This window comes from Herpailurus yagouaroundi, unplaced genomic scaffold, assembly GCF_014898765.1.
Source record: "Herpailurus yagouaroundi ecotype Mexico unplaced genomic scaffold, PumYag 140, whole genome shotgun sequence".
NCBI classification, from domain to species: Eukaryota; Metazoa; Chordata; class Mammalia; order Carnivora; family Felidae; genus Herpailurus; species Herpailurus yagouaroundi.
Genome location: NW_024412395.1, coordinates 1,782,508 through 1,803,896, shown reverse-complemented (window position 1 = coordinate 1,803,896; position 21,389 = coordinate 1,782,508).

Sequence of the window (21,389 nt, the reverse complement as noted above, 5' to 3'; positions counted from 1 at the left end):
TCATGTTTAGTTACTAAATTATAATCCTTACCAGATTAAGCATTTTGCCAAATAGCTTTTTTTTACAATTATTTATTTTAAAATGTTTATTCATTTTTTAAACTTGTTTTATTTTTTATTGTTTTAAATTTACATCCAAATTAGCATATAGTGCAACAATGATTTCAGGAGTAGATTCCTTAATGTTCCTTACCCATTTAGCTCATCCCCCCTCCCACAACCCCTCCTGTAACCCTCAGTTTCTTCTCCATATTTATGAGTCTCTTCTATTTTGTCCCCCTCCCTGTTTTTATATTATTTTTGTTTCCCTTCCAAATAGCTTTTTAATGTTTCTAAAGTTTTACTTTATTTTTAAAAAATATTCTGGTCATCAAACAGTTGAATGCTTTATCACATATACGCAGGATATCACTGTTTCGAAAACACTTTCATATTGATGGTCCATTTCACACCTTGTCTGAGGGCCTCCAGGGCAGTGGCGGGGCATGTGTCTCATACCTGGACGCTTCCTCTTTCCCTGAAGCACCTGACTTTTCAGCCTGGCTGACCATTCGAGCTGCCTTCTCCAAAATCATCCTGCTGGTCTATGGCTGAGAAGGACTCCAAGCTGGGGAGTGGCACAAGCTAAGCTACTTTGAAGAAGAGGACAATTATAAAATAATTTGCAATATCCAGTGCCTAAATTGGGAGTTACAATTTTATTTCCTCCCTTCTTTACTTTCCTCCTCCCATCAACAAATACATTTTGAGCAGCTGTGCTATGCCAGGAAGAGTGCTGGGTGCTGGGGAAATTGGCTCATGTTCTTTAAACTAGCTTCAGCTTTATGGTGGGCACACCACCAGAGGCTAGGTGCCAGATCACTCAGCAAAAGCCTGGGCCCCTCCAGCTTCTGTCTAGTACAGTTTATACAACTACTAGCCCTGCTCTGTCCTAACCTTGGGGGTTGCTAACAGCCTTGATTGTGACCCCTAATCCTTCCATGCATGAACTCCCTTATTTGGGCTTCAACCTCAACTCCATTAAAGTAGCATGTTCCTGGGCTCCAGGTCATACCTAAACACTGAGGATATCTGTAGGTGAGAACTATGAATCTGCGTTTTTCATAAACTCAGCAGGTACATTATGGTTTGAGAACCACTGGCTTAGACAGGAAAGAAAATATAAAAATAAATAGAAACACTGCTTATAAGTCTGTTGTGGGAAATATATGGCTCTGTCTCTTCATTGTGGCTCAGTAAACTATAATTTATATAGCACCTGTATATCCTGGTGCTTGAGAAATATACACTCATTTAATCCTCAAAGTGCCCCTAAGGGGATGGATTGTACCTGTGCACTGCCAGAATGTGGTGTGTGAGAAGCCACTGTTATCCATAGTGCCCAGGAAGGCAAGAATTCTATCCCAGAACAATTTGCTTTCCCCCAGAGCCACAAAAGCACAAGGCACCAAGGAAAGATCAAGGGACCCTGGATCCTTACCTGGAACTTTGATACCCAGTCAGCTGGGGGACAGGTGTGTGTGTGTGTGTGTGTGTGTGTGTGTGTGTAGAAAATGCCATTTTTTTCTAAGCTAATTAGGCTTAAATAACTTTAGGCCAAAAAAGTGTGTCAGACCTGCTGCTCTGGCAGTGACCACCACCACTGACCCACACGCCTGCTAGACACAAATTTCACCTGGAGGTGGAGAAAGCTGAAGGGTAGATGCACAGAGCCAGGTGTTAAGCTGGCCTAAGACAAGACCAGCCTTTAACTACCCAGCCCCAGCTCTAGTTGGTGTCATTGAGGCAAGATAGAGACCACAGACAGGTACCATCTTGCAAGGAAGTGGCTCCTGGCCCTTACAGTTCTAGCTGAAGAAGGAGAGGATGGAAGAAGAGCCGTATTTCTACCTGAATGCAATGACTTCCATTGCACATCTGCTTCCATCCATAGGTGCACAGCCCTCTCAAGGCCTGGGACATGAACCAGCTTTCTGATCATCAGAGTCACCTAAAATCCTTGTTAACACCCTGGGCCACTTTTCTGGAAAGTCTTATTTGCTCTATCTGTAAGATGTTCTGGAATTTGATAGGGACCAGCAAGTTCCTACCATCAGGGAGATGTGGCTTGGGAAAAGGATGAAGAGGGTGATGAGGACAAGAGCAGAGAATGGCTTCAAATCCCTGTGACACAGGGCCCACTTGGATTTACTCCCCTCTCTCCCAAATCCCTGCTTCTGTATTTCTCTTTCTGCCAGCCTTCACTGTGCTGGAATAAGCTCCAGTCCCTCCTACACAGTAGTTTGGATGAGCAGACACTCAGCAGTGCTCAGGAAAATGTTGGAAATGCAAATCCAGAGGGTCAAGGATATGGAGATGATGTGGGAAGCATGGGGCCAGGGCGCAGACATGCCATCTGTGTCTGTAACGAGCATCCCAGGAGAGGCCCAAGGCAGGCCCTGGCATGTCTTCTTTCTGAAGAATAGGGTGGATCTACTCTTCTTCCCTGGGTCTGTGGGATGATTCCTTCTCAGAAATACAGAATAAATCACTCTGAAGTTTTAAGTAGCTCCTTCCCAGCCAAAAACCCCTGGCAGTACTTTGTCCACTGCCCTGTGGGGGTGGGCAGAACATGACAACATGGGTTCAAACACAGTTCAAGACATTGACATTTCCGGTCACCTGAGGCTTATCTGTGCCTTCATCTCCCTCCTTCCTGAAGGCATTAACCTGCATCCTTCCTAAGGCCTGTTTTGGAGACCTCATGCTTGCTTACAGGGAGATTGGAGTATGTCTCTGAACCACACTGTCCTCTGCACCTAATTTCAGGGCCCATGCAGCTCTGGGTGAAACACTCAGGATGGAAATATTTGTGGTAACTGGGATCCCTGCCCCATGTCACTCACTGGCCCTGAAGCCATGGAGAACACCTGAGCATCTGGGTCTGTGCTCACCTTCTGCAACCTTGGGCAGTCCCCAAGCCTCTCTGAGCCTCAGTTTCATTATCTGTAAATGGAGCATACTGGGTGCATGCTGGCAGTCCCTCATGCCTTCAGGCATGCCATCAGGGGTTTGGGGACGCTCAGCCTGATTTTCTCATGTCCTCCTTCACTGCCGGTGTTGGATGGCTATTGCTCAAGGAAGCGACTACTGCTCAAAGTGATTCTCCTCGCTGTAAATCATGGTGATGCTTGCAGTTTATGTTGTACGGTGTTTATTTTTTCTTAACAAATAATCCGTTTAAGAAATTGAACTAGAAGTCAGAAGAGGAGAGGGGAAAAAAAAGAAGCGGTGTCTCATGAAAAGTCATAATAAAAGTAATTGTTCAGAGGACTTTGATCAATGATTTTCCATTTTTTTACCCAGAACAAAAGGCCCTATGGTGAATTAGAAAGAGGCTGAAGTGTGGGGAAGCCTGGGTGTGCCCCCCCTCCCCCCCTCCTGGGACTTGCATGTGACTCAGGGTCAGTCTTGTCCCATCTCTGCAGCTGCAAGACTGCCTTCTCTGAACCCCATTGTTCTTGATCATGGGGCTGGAGAAGATGAGCTCAAGCCATGGCATAGGGAACTCAGCTGGAGATTCCAGTTAGCAAGGACTTATTGGATGCCTGTCATGCCTAGGGCACTCTGTGCATGGTGGGGATGGCTGACCTGCACATGTCTCCATGGCAGCCTCCCAAAGCACACACAAAGGGAAAGGTGCAGCATTAGCAATGTATGGTAAGTGACTGGTTAGGTGTATGCTTACGGATGTGAAGAACATGCAGACAAAGAAATTCACCTCAGCGGAAGACAGCAGCATGCAGACCAAGCATTTGAGGATACAGGGGGCTTGTTTCCAGTGTGGAAGAGAAAAGGCCCTGTGCAGGAGGTCATGTAAGCCAAGAGAAAGGATGGAAAGCCAGGATCTGTAGATCCGGTGCCTGATGGTTTTCGTCAAGCTATCTTCTAAGCAACAGAAAGCTACAGACGATTTGGTGGTAGTGTGAGGGGGACAGATAGTATGCTTCTTTATGTTACCTTGGGGCAAATCAAGTCAGATTTTCCTCACTTTTTACAGCTGAGGTCTGGAAAGTGTAAATGATTTTTTTAAGCTGTACAGCTCCTAAGTAATAAAGAAAATCCTTTAGCCCTCTTTTTCTGACTGGTAATGCTAGGCGGTATTCTGCTCATGAGATCAAGATGATTTCGGCATAAGGAAGGGGTTTCAGAATGAGATGGGCTTGAGATGCAAACAGCAGAGTGTGCATTCCTAACTCAGGTTCAGGTGTCATGCAATTCAGCAGGTTGCACATTCTGTCTTAGATGCTTGTATGAGTGCCGGGGACAAAAAGAAGAGATAAATGGCTCCAGCCTTCTGAAGGACAGAAGACACAAAGAAATACTCATTGATTCATCCACTCAACAAGATTTTGCTCTTCTTTTCCCATGTTGCAGACCCTCTGTGAGATTTGGAGGACAGTGACATGACAAGTTAAACAGTGGGGTCCCTCCATATATGTGTTACACCTAACAGGGATGAGTCCCATGAAGGGGAGACTCTGAGTTCACAGTGAGGGAGACCCAACCCCAACAATGACAAGCTGGGAAGAGTTGAGGATAAGGACCTCCAAGAACACTTAGCTAGGTGATGAGTGGGAAGGGTTGCTTTAGGGTGAATGAAGAATAGGACCTAATGGAACATAATCTGTGCACGTAAAGACCATGGCAGACTATGTACTCCTGCTTCTGGTGTGGACACTGGTAAGCTATGGTTACGTGTGTTCTGGAGAGGAAGAGCCACAGTCTCCAGGAGGCAAGACCACAAACAAGAAGCAAAGTCTTATAAATGCAGGAAAGTTGACTTAAAGTTCCCTTTAAGCAGGATAAACCTATAATTTATCATCCAAACCAGGGCATTTTTGAGCATAAAAGGATATGCGGTTAATAATTTTGATGGATCAACTATCAGGCAAATGGGAATGCTTGGAGCCCTACTTATAAGGCACCCCCAGGGCTGCTATGGAGTGATGGGCAGCTGTGCAGCTGGCAAGGGCTGAGCAGCTGTGATTCCTGAGATTGGAATTTCTAAGGTCATTTGCCCCAGGGGATTTGGTGAGTGGATTAGGCAAGGTTCTTATTCCTTGCAGCTAGAGATTGAGTTTTGTTCCAATCTTCTCTCCTCTTTACCTGGATTGTCCTTTCCCTCTGCTTGGCCCTGTGTGGATGTCCCTGTTGTCAGTAATGGGAGCTGATGAGGGAGGAACAGATATTCAAAGTCAGCATTCAAACCACAGCTCTATCTTTACCTCCTGTGTGATCTTAGACACATTGTCTGATGTGTCTTACCTTTGAAATGGGGTGTTAGAATGCCCACCTTCTTACCTTTGAAATGGGGTGTTAGAATGCCCACCTCAAAGAGACAGGAAAAATTTACCATGGGCAGACTCCAGTCAGTTACCTTATTTGGCCTTTTATGTGAAATTGCTTTTCCTCCAACAAAATTCTGATGTCTCTGCAAGAAGAAAGTCTGATATTTTGTCTTCAAGTCATTAAGAGAGGGCATGAGAACTCTGCATTGGAGCTGGTGGGGAGGAAGTCACAGGTTTAATGGTGAAGGCATTTTAAGGATGTTCCACTAAGTCAAGCCGATTCGGAAGTCCATAGTACTGGGTGTGTTGTTATGCACAGGCTGTAAAGAAGACCTGATGAATTTGAGCCTCCTAAAAAGGGGTGAGAGAGAGAACTGCTGGCCATCATGTCACAAGACCTGTCCAAGAAAGGAGTGTGGGAGTTCATTGGAGAACATTCCTGGGGCCCATACCAGGACTCCTTCAAACAGAAATCGTGTTGCAAGGGGTTTGCATGAAAAATGTGCTCACTGGTGAAACCCAACACCACTGTCTAGGGCCATCATAATGGTAGGTGTCCTTGCATAAGAGCAGACATATTGAAGAAAAGGGTAAATTTAAAAATCCCAGAGGGAGGATTTCTAGGAAGAATGCTGGCATTGAGAAATTCATACATGAGCTCTCTGCTTCTCAAGGTTTGTAGCAGGGGCCCTGGAGAGCACAAGCCCCCTTAGAAGATTTCACATGAGGAGGCCCCAATTGGACTTTCTTTTCCTCAGCCCTGCTCACAGTACCTCTGCTCTTGGTCCCTGATGCAACCTGCAGCTGTGCTACCCTCCTCTACAAGATGCCCTGGTTCTTCTCTCCTCAAGAAAGCAGTTTATTCAGAACTCTGGATGTGGAAGGAGATATAGTATCCCCAATTCCCATTTGCTCTTACTGAAGCATATAGATTTGTCATGCTTCAAGGGTTTTACTGCTTATCCCTGAAGAAAAATGGACAAGGACTTAACAAAACACAGACACAGAAAAGAAAATAAGAAAATTTTTGACTCAAAAGACTTTCTCCTCTTGGGATCTGAGATCTGACTCCTTACGAAAGTTCATAAGAATTGAAGGGTCCCAACTTTGAGAGTTTAAACCTAAGGGCAGAAATCATCCAATGTCCCTCAGTTTTTCCTCCCTTAGCTTACCCCAGCCCCTGAGATTCTGCCATTTTGAGAAGTGCTTTTGGAGATGTGGACCATTAACATTGTTAGACATGCATGTTTTCCAGGACCCTTCAGGCCTGCTCTGGTATGGGCCCCTATCATGTGTGTGGCTCTTACATGTACAGAGTTTGAGACGTTTTGACTTAGCTTATTTCTTTGTGTTGAGAGTGTACAAGTTGCTGTTGGCCAAATAATGTCTGCTAATTCATGCAGACAACCAAAATGTTGCTTAGCAAGTGACAGACCATTGGATGTGAGGGAGCAATAGAAAACATAGACCTGCATCATTATCCCACAAAGAAGGAAAGAAGCTTAGGGAGGGGAGGGTTCCCTAATTTCTCCTCCATCCTCATTATATCTTCCAGTTGATTACAGTCCCACTGATTCCCTAGTGATAGTACCAATGTCCACTCCCCATTTCTATTGTCAGTGTCATTTCACCACTTCTTCTCTTTAGTCATCAACTCAATAACAATTGTTATGTGTCAGGCTCTGTGCCAGATCTGGAACATGACCCTCGTGCTGCCTATTCTGGACAGCAGCCATGGGTACTCTTGGGCCTTCTGGCTCCAGTGCCACCCTCCATGATTCCTTCTTCCATTCTGTGAGTAAGGATGCTCTCTAAGACAAGATGTGACTGCACTGTGCCATTCAAGATGAAGTTGCACACTCTGAGCAAGGGGCAAGGTGCTTGCAGGTGTGACTTTGCCTACCTCTCCAGGCTCTCCTCTATTTCACTGCAGCTCATAACTAGCAGTAAGCTGAAACAAAACTATGTGCAATATGGCACACACCTGATGCATTTCCTCACCTCTGGACCTTTGCTTAAACCTCTCTTCCTACTGACTGTGTCCTTCCTTCCTGGAGAGTACCAATTCTACCTTTTATGATGCTATTTGACAAACTACTCTTGAATACAATCCCCACCCTGTCCGTGGGCAAGAGTGCCTCCAATTCTGCATCTCACTATGCCTCACCACTGACACCTCCAGGAACACCTCCTTGCTTTCCCACTCTAAGCCCTGGAAGGTCAGGGTGCTGTCTGCTGTACTTTGGGTCTGCCACTCCTGGTCTTAGTGTCTGACCCATGCTGTTCCATGATATGTTCCTGCTGAGAGAATGCAGATACCTAGATTTCCTCCTGTGGCACCTAAGTGAAAATGTAAATAGTTATTAGTAAGAAGAATAAAAATAAAATCAGCCCAGCCGTTATTTGAAGTCAGGACTATGTCTTACTGTCTACATTCATGTCTGACACATCACATGCTCACAAAGCTGTTGCTGAATAAAATAAAAAGATGAAGGAATGATAATTCAGGCCTTCTAGCTCCCATCCCAGGGCTCCTCTTCCCCCTGGAAGGAAGGCATATTTAGCATTGTCTTGGCACCGTTTGAGACAATCCTACCCTTTAATCACAGTTGTGACCTGGCATAGGTCCTAATAGTACATAGGAGCAGGCTCATTGTTCTCTATCAGGTCATGTTTTTTTATCTTTCTGCTTTCATGTGAGTGCAGACTAGGAAATGTCTAGTCTGTCTTCCTGTATCAGGGAAGGCAAATTCAGGGCTGAGATGTATGTGTGCCTTGACTCCCCACTCCTTTACCCTTGGTCCCACGTGGCTCTTTTTTTTTTTTTTTTCTGCTGAGCACAGAGGAAGTACAGAATCCTTCTTAACACAATGATATAGTCAATAACTCCAAGTCAATTACACGTAAGGTGAAGTTTGTTTAACATCCTTGTCCAAGAGCTTCCCAGCTCCCCCTTTTTTTGATAGATTTCTCCTTCTCCAGCCTCAGACATCCCTGTAAAAGTTCATGAACACCTTGAAATACCTTAATATGGCTTCACTGTAGTCTACAAGGTATTGAAGAAAGCAAAGCACATCTTGTAGGACCACCAAGCTGCTGCCTGCCTGGGAGACAGGAGACCTGGCACGGTGAGCAGCTCAGCTTTGGCTATGAGCTTCTCCACCCAAGGTTTCAGAGTTGTCCTGGCTACTGAAATTGCAAACCTGGGATAACATTAGCAATGTTAATACGCTGTAAAACTTTCTATGTGTGAGAATCTCACCTAAGAAGAAAAGGAGATGAACCCACAATGGCTGGCTTTTCATCTTCTTGATGGATTTTATTATAGTAGTAACAAGAGCAATTCCACTTAAAAGACTCTTGTCAGATAACAGTTACAGTAGATTATAAATCAGAATGGGGAACAATCTCTACCCTGTACATATTTGGAATGGCCAGAGGGAAAAAAAGAGCATCAGGAAATAAAGCTCACTGGTACACCCATGAAACTTTTTCGGGATTCTGGGGATGGGCATGAACTGGGGGTCAGCTAATTAAGGACGTAAATCACATGACTCCATTGTCAGGCATCAGCAGAAAACAAAATGGACTTTTAAGAGGAGTCTGGAATTATAATTTTTATTACTCAAAAAAATTCCACTTAAGACTAGGGCAAAGAACCTGCCAGGCCTTTTATAAAAGCAAATTTGGCACTGGTAATTGTCAGTAGTCAGGACAGCATACTTACCTTGGAAGGGGAAAGGGGATTTTCATCACCAAGCAAATGACCAAACAATTTTATGGAGGTGTCTCAACAAGAGAGATAGTGTCATATTCTTGGACTTCTCTGTTGCCTGGCTGATGCACATCACCTGTATTCCCTGTGACATGTCATGTCCTCTCTTGATGCCAATTGAAGTCCAGTGGCATTAGTCCTGTGGTCTGAGTCCAGCCATTGGCTGTTTTTATCTTTTACCTGGTTTTCCAGAGATTTGAAGACTTGTTTTATCCTGTTTTTGCAGTGGGCAGTTACCAAAACCTCAGTGAGTGGCCTCCTTACATGTGGGAGCCATTTGTCAGAGCCATACAGATAACCTGGTTGGAGTCTTGGGGCTCAAGCTCATCTCTCAGCAGAGTTTTGGTCTCTGATTCCTTTTCTCAGCTGTCTGTGGATGCTGATGACAATTTCCAGATCCACTGTATTAGGAGACAATGTAGTATCTGGGACCATGTCTGGGCTTAATTGAGGTAATACAGCAGATGTAAAAAAAGAATGCCTTGTTTATGGGATAGACAAAAACTTCTGAGTACTGCTGTCAGAGGGATGCCAGATCACAGAAATTTTCATCCAAACATTATTAAGAAATTAGCCCCAACAGTAAAAAAAAATACAAATTTAGTCAGTAAACTAACCCAGAAAGGTCATGCACCTCAAAGCTGTAGCAAGGAAGGAATAGAAGATTCTGGCACATAGTGACTCTCTATATAACCAAAGCTCTCCCAGAAATTACTGCTAGTGTTTTTTTTTAAGTGTTGAACTTAGGGAAGTGTATAATTAAACTATTATATATCTGTTTAATTATGATCAAGTCATTAACAATAACATTTGCAAATAGTTTATAACAACATGAAATGTTTACATTTAGTATAGGACTCAAAATTTTATATGTGACATTATTCAAATTTTGATAAGTGAAAAACTATGTATTAAAAATCCCAAGAGAAAATAAATTAAGACTATTTTAAATAAACTTTTAAAGACATTTTATAATTTTAGATTTATACAAAATGTGCAAAGATACTGCGATTTCTTTTTTTTTAATTTTTTTTAACGTTTATTTATTTTTGAGACAGAGAGAGACAGAGCATGAACGTAGGAGGGTCAGAGAGAGGGAGACACAGAATCTGAAACAGGCTTCAGGATCTGAGCTGTCAGCACAGAGCCCGACATGGGGCTCGAACTCACGGACCGTGAGATCATGACCTGAGCCGAAGTCGGCCACCTAACTGACTGAACCACCCAGGCACCCAAGATACTGCAATTTCTATATACCCCACCCAAGTACCCCCTACTGTTCACATCTTACATTACCATGGTACATTTTTCACAGCTAATGAATCTATATAACACTGTTTTTAAGTAGAGAAGATGACTCAAAATCTCTTATGGCATAGTGATCAATTTTACTTTTGCATGAAATCCACAAGCCTTATCCCCATTGTTCTGTCATGTCTACTCATATGTCCCACAACAGAATAACCAAACATCACGTAGAAAAGCAAAGGTTGCATCTTGGTAGCTGAAGGCCCTTCCTAAAGCACAGGAATTATCCTGAGTACTGGGATGAGTGAAATAAACTTGGCCCCCACAGAGAAGTTTCAGAGATTCCTGGAGGTTGGAGTGGAGTAAACTGGCAGGTTTGTCTTCCAACTCTTTTTCAGGGTTGCTTGCAGAGGTGGGAAGGACTTGCCCTTGCCCTTGCAGGATCTAGGCACATATGAGGGCAGGGTCTCAGCCTAATTGTACCAGCTGACCTCACCTGCTGGCCCATGTTCAAGATGGTCACTAGAGTGGCTACTACCTTTTCATCTGCTTTGCTAGGAAATAGTACTTTCAGTCCCAGCTTCATGGTAGACACAACTATAGATGAGTATGGAAATGCCAAGAGGCTAGATTCAGGGGCCTTGAGTTTGGGACAAGATAAGGTAAGTATGAGGCTAATGAAATGCACTATGTTGGACTTGAAATTTAATTCATAGAACTGAGGCAGAAAGAAGTTTGCCATTTATTCTCTGGTTGACTCATCAAAATGTTTGATTAGATACTACGTGCTTAGAATTATACAAGGATGGATTTTAAAGCCAAATTGCTTGGCCCTCCCTCTCACATTGAATAATTTAGAAGTCTGTCCACATTTGATCAAATTTTTAAACATTTTTATATTTCCACTTTCTTGGTGAAGATATAATCCTAAAAGTGCCCTTATAATATATTTAGGATCTATCATACAGATATGTCTCAAATAAAGGCTGAAACATATGAAGGTCTTACATTATATAGCAGGTGATCTAGGAGACAGGGGTATTCTTCAAAAGAATATCACCTTTCCAAGCCAAGTGTGGCAACAACTATGTCCACGAAAACCCATGTAGCAAAATCGTGTCTTGTCTGTCCTTCAACCTGGCTTCCAAAACTTAAATGTAGTTTGCTTCATCCTTGCTTTATGGGCTGGTCATGAGAAATCCAAACAGGCCTGAAAGCCTAAACTGAAACTCAGGCTTTGTACCCAACAAACACACAGTTAAGGTAAGTCTAATTTGATGCTGACTCATGGATTTTTCCCAGAAAGCTGTGACTTATCATACCACCAAAGAGGTCTGCTGGGGACCTGAAGCTTCACTCAGTGAGGACTGATATGACCAAGGGAAGACAGAAATCCAGAATTTGGGTGTTTAAAGGGAGTCCAGGAAGAAGTTTTGAAAAGTAGATGAAATCACCAGAAATGATAATGATTTTACTAGATAAAAATACCAAGATGCTTTGCATAGAAGTTTTGAAGTCTAGGCCAGAGAAAAGTAGAATATAACATATTCATTATAGTAACAATAATTATGGTGATTGATTAACAGCAGCCCACATGCCCCAAAGTGCCTGGGATGAGCCAGGCTCAGTGTTAGTGTTTCCCATGCATGCATTATCTTGTTGAATTGGCTAGTCTGTGATGCAGGAATTACAAGCCATGTCTTCTGGAGGAGGCTGTGTATTAAGCACAGAGGTGAAAGTTGGCTTGTCTAAAGTCAAGTTGTCTCCCTTACTTCAAAGCCCCAGGTTCTGAGTACTGCACTCATCCATCCATCCATCCATCCCTCCATCCAAACATGTGGAAGGCTGGGTGTTTCAGAGTCATATCTGGGAGCCATCTGCTTGTCTGGATTATGAAGTGGCGCCCACAGGACCATCACATGGGCAAAGTTTAAATAGGAGATTAATTACTTCTTGAGAATAAGTATGAAAATTTAGGACTTTGACAGAAGATGGGTAAAGTTTTTTTTCTCTCTCTGAATGATTTAAAACTAGATTTTCACTTCACTTGACTAAGTAATATTTTTATCCAACCAAGAGCAAGGAAACGAATGAGAACATTTCTGTTCTCACTCAATTCTAAGATTATGTATTTGTTTTCCTAAGAGTGACTTAGACCATATCTACATGGAGGGGATACTGGGAGTGTTGATTTTGCTATTTCGTTCCTTATTTTTGCTAAAGGAGAGATGGTTTAGAACAGTGTAACAGTGTAATCTAATGAACCAAATACTTTTTAGGAATCCCAAAATATTGTCACTTTTCAAATGGCTATATGAAAACATTCAATTTTGAAATATGTATCTTAGCACTAGTTTCATTCTAAAATAACTTTTTTATAGCCAATTTATAAACTCCTGCGGTACTGGTACCCAATAAAACTGCCAGGGGACCTTTAACTATAGTGGCACAAATGTTGCCACTGCAATAAGGGAAGGAATAAAAGCATCATCAGACCTGTCTTTTTACATATACTTTGATGTCTTCAGTCTGTAATAGGACAGAGGACTCCTTACATTCATGGAGTTCTCAGAGTTATAAAAACATTGACAAATATATGGCTGTGTACAGAGTGTCCCAAATGAAACATTTTTACTCCCCAGTTCAGTCCTGGCTGGTGACAGGGAGATCAGGGGATGCCAAGCCTCTACATTATTTATTATGGATGTTGCTGCTCTTATAAAAGTGTGAGAAATATCATAAAGCATCTGAGTGTAAAAACTGATTATTTTGTTATTTTGTACCTTTGTTACATGGCATCCTTCATGTTGGTTATCTGAGACATTTCATGCTGTTAGCAAAGACTATTTTTCCACATTGACAAGACTTCTGTATAGCAAGATAGTAATCTTATTAAACATTATGAAGCTGGGTTCATTAAAAAGAGGGCAAGCATTCCATGAGGCATTCATAGTGGCCCCCCTCACACTGGGTGTTCAGTCTGTGTAAAGAATCACATTCTATCATGATGATAGATCAGGCAGATAAATGTGGGGATCCAAAAGATGAGGTGTGCAGTGAACTGGAAGGCATGTAATGTGGAGATGAAGTTGACAGGGAATTCTACCGCGGAGACAATTTGATAGTGGATCTTGTTCTCGGGGCTGAGAAAAGCTAATATGTCCTGGTGTCTGCCAGACCAGGAGGTCATTTTGTTTATTGAGCCTAACTAGACTGCACAGGTGAAGAAATATTTCAAACTGTACTTAAGAAGAGTAGTTAAGATAATACTTAGGAATGTTGGATCCTGCCTCAGCGGAAGGGAGGGCAAGCCCCTGGACAGAATGTAGATCATTTGAACCCTAAGAGCAACAGACTGGGGGGATCCATATTTGGAGTATTGGGGCAGGTGTTCAGGATAAGTCCTGAGAAGAGGAAGAGGAAGGTGAATGCCAGCTCCAGTGGGTGCTTACTTGGGGTGAAGGTGGCCTGTGGTATATTTGTCACTTATAAGTCCTGCCTTTCCTTACAGTGAGTGCGTGATCTGCCCCACACATGGGCTCTCCTCCAGCAGAAGCTGAAGCACCTGCCTCAGCTCTGAGGAAGAACAGAACTGCTGCCTTTGCCAGCTGGCACTCCTGCCCCACTGGACTCTGGTCACTTGGAAGTCAAAGACTGTGTAGTACATGTCAGTTTCTCGGGCACTGAGCAAAGCATCCCTCACAAAGTAGTGCTCCTAATTGCTGAGACACTAAGTAATGAAAAATCTAATGTTATAGAGGCACAATCACTTCCTGCTTTGTCCTATATTCCCAAAGGACAAGAATGTCCCTTCTCTTTTAATGTGGCCCTGTTCCTGGTGTACACATAGCTGCATTTATATATACATGAAGTAGTACATCTGTAAATTAAAGAAACTTAAACTGTTTCCCAATGCACATTAAGCTTCTTAAAGGTAAGGCCTATTTATATTTATATATGACCCATTACCTAGCATAGTGCCCCACATACAAGGATTTAGTAAATATTGGCAGACTGGAGAGAGGAGAAATCTGACAAATACTGCACTCTCTGCATTAGACCCTTTTTATCTAAATTCAGGTGTAGTGAACATACAATATTAGTTTCGGGTGTAAAATTTAGTGATTCAATACTTCCATAAAACACCCAGTGCTCATCACAGCAAGTGCACGCCTTAATCCCCATCACCTATTTAACCCATCCCCCACCAGCCTCCTCTCTGGTAAATATTAGTTGTTCTCTAAACTTAAGTACACACACACACACACACACACACACACTACATATTATTTATCCATCTATCCGTTAATGGACATTTGGGCTTTTTCTAAAACTTGACTGTTGTGGATAATGCTGCTATGAACATTGGGGGGAATATATCCTTTTGATTTATTATTTTTGTATTCTTTGGGTAAACACCTAACAGTGCAATTTCTGGATCATAGGGTAATTCTATTTTTAACTTTTTGAGGAACCTCAATACTGTTCTCCAGAGTGGCTGCACAAGTTTGCATTCCCACCAACAGTACATGAGGGCTCCTCTTTCTCCACATCCTTGCCAACACATGTTGTTTCTTGTGTTATTCATTTTAGCCATTCTAACAGGTGTAAGGTGATATGCCATTATAGTTTTGATTTGTATTTCACTGATGATGAGTGATGTTAAACATCTTTTCATGTATCTGTTGGCAATATGTGTATCTTCTTTGGAAAATATCTATTCATATCTTCTGCTCGTTTTTCAATTGGATTATTCATTTTTGGGTATTGAGTTTTATAATTTTTTATGTATTTTTGATACTAACCCTTTATCAGATATATCATTTGCAAATATCTTCTCCCATTCTGTAGATTGCTTTTTACTTTTATTAATTGTTTCCTTAGCGGTTCAGAAGCTTTTTATTTTGGTGTAGTCCAATAGTTTATTTTTGCTTTTGTTTGCCTTGCCTTGGGAGACATATGTAGAAAGAAGTTGCTATGGCTGATATCAGAAGAATTACTGCTTGTGTTCTTTTCTAGGATTTTTATGGTTTCAAGTCCACATTCAGGTCTTTAATCAATTTTGAACTTATTTTTGTGTATGATATAAGAAAGCGGTCCCTTTAAACCTGGGCAATGACTGAAACCATTCTTTTAACTTTCTGTATAGGGGTATATAATAAGATCTTACCTGACAGAGCCAAAAGCCTAAAAAAGACTATAGTAGAGCTTCTAAAATAAAAATGGGAAGACTCTAGGATTCATATTGGGTGATGTCCTACCTTCACATTGATCAGCCCTCTTGTGTCCATCTTGAAGCCTTATACTCAACTGTGAGCATCAGGATTTGATGCTTAGGACAAGATCCACACCTTAGAGATGTATATTGTTAAGTAATGGCAGCATGTGGTGTACAAATCCCAGGCCACAAAGCTAGCATCCTGGAATTGTGGTCCTAGCCTTATAACTTAGGTAAGTTTCTTTAACCCTGTGAGCCTCAGATTCCTCACATGAGGAATGGGATGTCAATTCTTACTTTTCCTGATTATTTATGGAAATAAGCAATAACATATTCAATTCCTCACATGCAATTGATACTCAATAATTGGTAACTTAAAAATATTGATTTATGTCATTGTGAATTTTTACCTACAGTAAATGATTTCTTCTTTTTATAATTTACAGAAGTAAATTGTAAGTGAATTCTAATTCTAAAAGTTCAAAACACATAAAAAATGTGAAAATTATCCTCTTCACTACAAACTCCCAGTGCAAATTTACCCAAAGGGGTCTAGATTGGCATTAAATATATACACACAATTTGTGTGTGTTATTTACAAATAGGGTCTTTCTTCACTTATGATTCTACCTATTGCTTATTTCTGTCAACAATCAGTTGGAGATCACTCTAAGACATATCTTCATAATGGTTGCATAGTATTCCCCTGTATGCAATCATACTTCATTAACTACTCTCCAGCATTGAAGAAGGTTGTTTGTAGGATATGGAAGTGAACGTCCTTGTTCATGCCACTCTGAGCTCTGTGAGAGCATTTTTCTAGGAGATACAATGATTTCCCCAGTTCACTGTGTCTCAGCATCCTCATGTCACAAGGCCAACCTCCTTCCTTGGCTTTGTTGTGCCTAGCTTCACGGCGGGGGAGAGGAGTTACCCTCCATGCACAGGTTTTCTTCTTTATAAACTAGAGAGTACCAGCTGACATGAATTCTAGTACTAGCCGAATAATTTGTGTACCTTTCCAGCCGTGGTTTCAATCACATTTTTTTAAATAGACTATGTTTTAGAGCAGTTTTTGTTTTACCTCAAAATTAAGTGGAAGGTACAAGATTTCCCATGTACCTCCTCCCCTCACACATGCATAGTCTCCCCATTATCAATACATCCCATCACAGTGGGACATTGTTATAATTGATGATCCTACATTGACATATTATTTCCACCTAGAGCCCATAGTTTATATTAGAGTTCATCTATTGTATGGGTTTAGATAAATATATCCACCATGGCTTCAATTAAAAAAAAAAGTTACAGAGAGGGAGGGAAGCAAACCATAAGAGACTCTTAAGGGCTGAGAACAAACTGAGGGTTGATGTGGTGTGGGGGAGGGGGAAAGTGACTAATGGGCATGGAGGAGGGCACTTGTTGGGATGAGCACTGGGTGTTGCATGGAAAAAAAATCTGACAATAAATTATATTTAAAATAAAATAAAATAAAATAAAAAAGAGGCCTCGTGTGAAGGAAAAAAAAACAGGTTGATTTTTTTCCCCTAGATACACAGCAATACCTTTTTGTTGACTCTGATCCTGAATTTCTGTTAAAGGCAATGCCACAAAGGGAAATTTCAGGAGGATTTCTCAGAAGGATGGCCATGAGAGGAATGAACATGTCTTATTGGAGGTGGGCCTGTGCAGGTGTATGTGTGAGCACTGCGTGGGCCACTGAGCTGCACAGTCTGCCCTGGAAATTTGGCTGTTCTGGAAATGAAATGTAATGGACTTGATCATCACTTTGCACCTACTGTACTCTTGGCTTCATACTAGGTTCTTGGTACATTATGAGAGCTGGACACAGGTACATCAAAATCAAGGAACTGGGGATGTATGTGTATGCGTATGTGTATGTATTTGTGGGTGTGTATACATGTATGTGTGTGTATGTGTGTGGGGCTGTTTGTGTGTATGGACATGCGTGTGTATGTCTAGCTGTATATATGTATGGGTATGCATGTGTGTTTGTGTGCATGTGTGGGCATGTATATATGTGTGTATCTAGGTATGAATGTGGGTATGTGTGGTATCTGTGTATGTGTTCCTGTGCATGTGTGTATGTGCATATGAGTGTGTTTGGAGATCGACATGTGTCTCAAAGGCCACCATTACAGCAGTAGGTGTCCCCATAGAAGATTTCAGCAGAAGACAGGAGTGTTATCGTGTGGGGCCCATAGGTGATAGAAAAGGTGTCCTGGTGGTTGCTGGGTCTGAGGAATCAGACAAGAGTGGGAGCACGAGACTCTCAGGGAGACAGTACTGGGCACTCGTGTTGGAGGCATCCAGAGCCTGAGCTCCTGAGAGTGACTTCAGCTTCCCCTTAGGGCATTGAAGTCACAAGATTATCTAGAAGCTTAAACCAAATGATAAACACACAGTATTTTATAAGCTATAAAGTACTGTATAACGTGGTTATTAGTGAAATTAAAATGTGAGGCAGAGGATTAGAGGTTGAGGTAGGGTGGGAGGACAGAGGAATTGGGCTAAGCAAAGCATAGGATAGAATATGATTCTACATACAATCAAGCCCAGGGATTTGGTCTGTGTGGCCAGCCTGGCTGGCTAGTCAGAAAAGTACCAGCCCTGGAGGTACAGAGATGAACCAGGCTTTGTGTGGGAAATAGAGAGAAAAAAAAAAAAAAAAAAAAAAATCCAAGTAACATGCACTGCAAGGGCCATGGGGAGGCTGAGGACAGGCCTTGAGGCCAAAATGGGGTGGAGATGATCCCACAGGGAAGGTTGTACTTCCACTAGGGCCCAGGCAAATTAGAGGGGGCACCAGGGCTGGGAATTGGGTAGCAGCAACAACCACATGGTATCTGTCAAGGACGTAGGTAAGCCTGAGCTCCCCTGAGCAGCCATGGGCTTCCTGTATTTCCAGCTTCTGCATACCTAGAGCCCAGCACAGCTCCTGGCTTAGTGTTCAGTGAGTGTTGCCAAATATTCACATCTGTCAGTGGGGCACAGAGATGAGCTCCGACTAGGGTTTGTCATCCAAGTTCCCTCGTCAGCATCTGATCATGATTCTTCTGCATCACCCCTTTCTGCAGGTGTGAGAGCAGTATCAGTCAAGCTGCCAGGCACTCACAAGAGGGAAAGGTTGTAGATGTGTCCTTGGAGGGCTGTGGTCCGATTCCTACTTTTCTAAGTCTCCGTGATAGAAATGTCAAGTTGGCAAACAAAAATCAAAAATTACTGTTGCACTAATTCTTAAAAAAAGCAAACCCTCCAAACCCTGTCTGAAAAACGATTGCTTGATATGCCAATGTCCTTATTTATTTTTATTTCAGATAAAATGTTTCAAAAAAGTACATAGTTCAAATGATGATACTCAATTGAAAACAGAACAGATTATATTTATTTTAATACATAAAAAATGAGTTATATTTCATTTGTGAGTCATTTTCTATTTCCTTCTCTTTCAGATAATTTATTTTTGACAATAATCACCATTGGTATCTAGTGACATTGATATATCTGGTAAGATGAGTACACACACACACACACACACACACACACACACACTGCTCCCTAAGCAGTCAGCTGAAAGATTACAAATCAGTCAAAGATCTGAATGTATACCAAGATCTTGCAGCTTTATTTATCTTCCCTCTAGGGTTTGACAAGCCTCTTACTTGTTTTCTTACTTTTACTTGAGGCTCTGAAGCCTTGAGCCCCCACTGTTATGGGCATCATTTATACTGTATTTGAAATGACCACTGCTGTGTCTGTCTTGATGAGCTATTCTGAGGATACATGCTATAAAAATGGAGGCACGTGATCTGGGACTGCTCTTCAAAGAGGATGATGAATCTTTCTGATGTAAGTATGAATCTTTGAAGCCTCCCAAACAGACTAGTCAGTGAGAGCTTCCCAGAGCTTGTGAAACTGAAACTATGATAAAGTTCTTTATCAATGGAACACCCTTGATTAACTGATTTTCACTAAGGTGCTAATAATCACTGATGTGGAAAGTGGCATTTCCCCAAAGAAAAAGTCTTATTCATATTTCTGAACCCTACCCCCACTCCGAGAATACATTTCTACTGGTCAGCCTTTTTTTTTTTTTTTTTTTTTTTTGAATTCTGAGAGAATACTGAAGTTTTAAGGAGTGGACTTTCTGGTCACCTTTAAGTCAGTCTGCACAGGCAGCCTCTTTCTGATCCTAAAGGAGAATCCAGGGAAAACAGTGAGATCCACAGGTTTTGCGGTGACCTTCAGCACATGTGTGGTGCTGGAGGCATTGTGCACCAACATGGTGTTTCCTCTGCTCAGAGCCTTGCCTATCTCTGTACCCTAGGACAACTTGCAGCATGCAAGCACCCATTTTCCTGGACTGTGGATTAGAAGTTCCTTGAAAGTTGGAGCTTTTCTTAACCATGTTTGGTTTCTCAGCACCTACCTTAGGAACTGGAATATTGGTATTGATGAGAAAAGGTCAGTTGTGTGAAGGAGAGCTACTGAATGTTGTCTATGTCTGCCATATTCTGGACCTTCATCATCTCACCTGCACCTCAAGATGCATATGCGGGTGGGGACCATTAGCCCATTTCATACATGAGGAAACTAACAGCATCACTGCTGCCAGCTCTGCCACCCACTTGCCTGCCCGTAGCATTTAGAAATGTCTTAATTTTTTACATATGGAAATCTGAATGACTTTGGAAAAAAAATTCTCTGCCATGTGTGCCCTGGAGTTTCTCACAGATTATACTCATCTTACAAGTCAAAGCCAAGTCACATGCTTAAAGAGAGTTTAAATAATTGATCATGACCGTTTCTCAGTCGACTTGTCTCTGCTCCCCTGCCTGATTTCCTATCACCTTTTCTCACACTGTACTCAGTGACATTAACCAGAGCTTTAAACTTCAAATCATTCGGTGTCAAGAGACCCCAGAGCTATGAAATGCATCCCAAATTTTCTAGCAAGAGACAGAGGACTCCTTGAGCAGTGTAATGTGACAAATAGCCAGACTTTTCCTGACCATGAAGAGAGGAGGGAGTCTGAGCCTGAGGTGGACATGTGTGTAGGGCAGAAAGGACGGCTCTTCAGGGTATGCAGATTCCAGAAAACATCCCCTGGGTACTGACTCTGGACTTGCAGCTGACTTCAGAGAGAGGGAGGGAGGGAGGGAGGGAGGGAGGGAGAGAGAGGGAGAGAGAGAGAGAGAGAGAGAGAGAGAGAGAGAGAGAGAGAATTTTAAGGATTTTCCACTGGTTTTTAAAGCTAGCCACATTCCATCAAGGAGTGGGTTGATGAGTGCACTTTACCCTCCAGGCAGTCTTGACTCAGAGGCAGTGTAGCCCAATGCTTGACACCATCGTGATGTGAATCCTGGCCCTGTCATTTGTTAGCTATATTGCCTTGGACAAATTGCATAACTTCTCTCATGTTCCATTAAAAATAATGGAATAACTTGCCTTTCTAGGTTGGTATAAACAAATGTTCAAGTTCTTTTTTATTCCAAATCTATGTGTCCTTGAGGAGGTTTTGTGCCTTTCTGGTAACATCCTCAATTTGCAAATATACTATAAAATGTGTGAGGGAATTTAACTAAATTTGTAAAAAAATGTTAATCATTTATGGAAATTTAATCTGAAACCCTATGAATGAATGTACACTTAATAAACAGATGTTATACTAATAAAAACAAAAAATAATGAAAAGGATGGAATAGATACTTCTGTCCCATCTAGTTACACAGTAAGGTAGCACTGCTTCCTTCATGTAACCTTCTCAGTAAAGTCAATTCAACTGTAAAGAGCT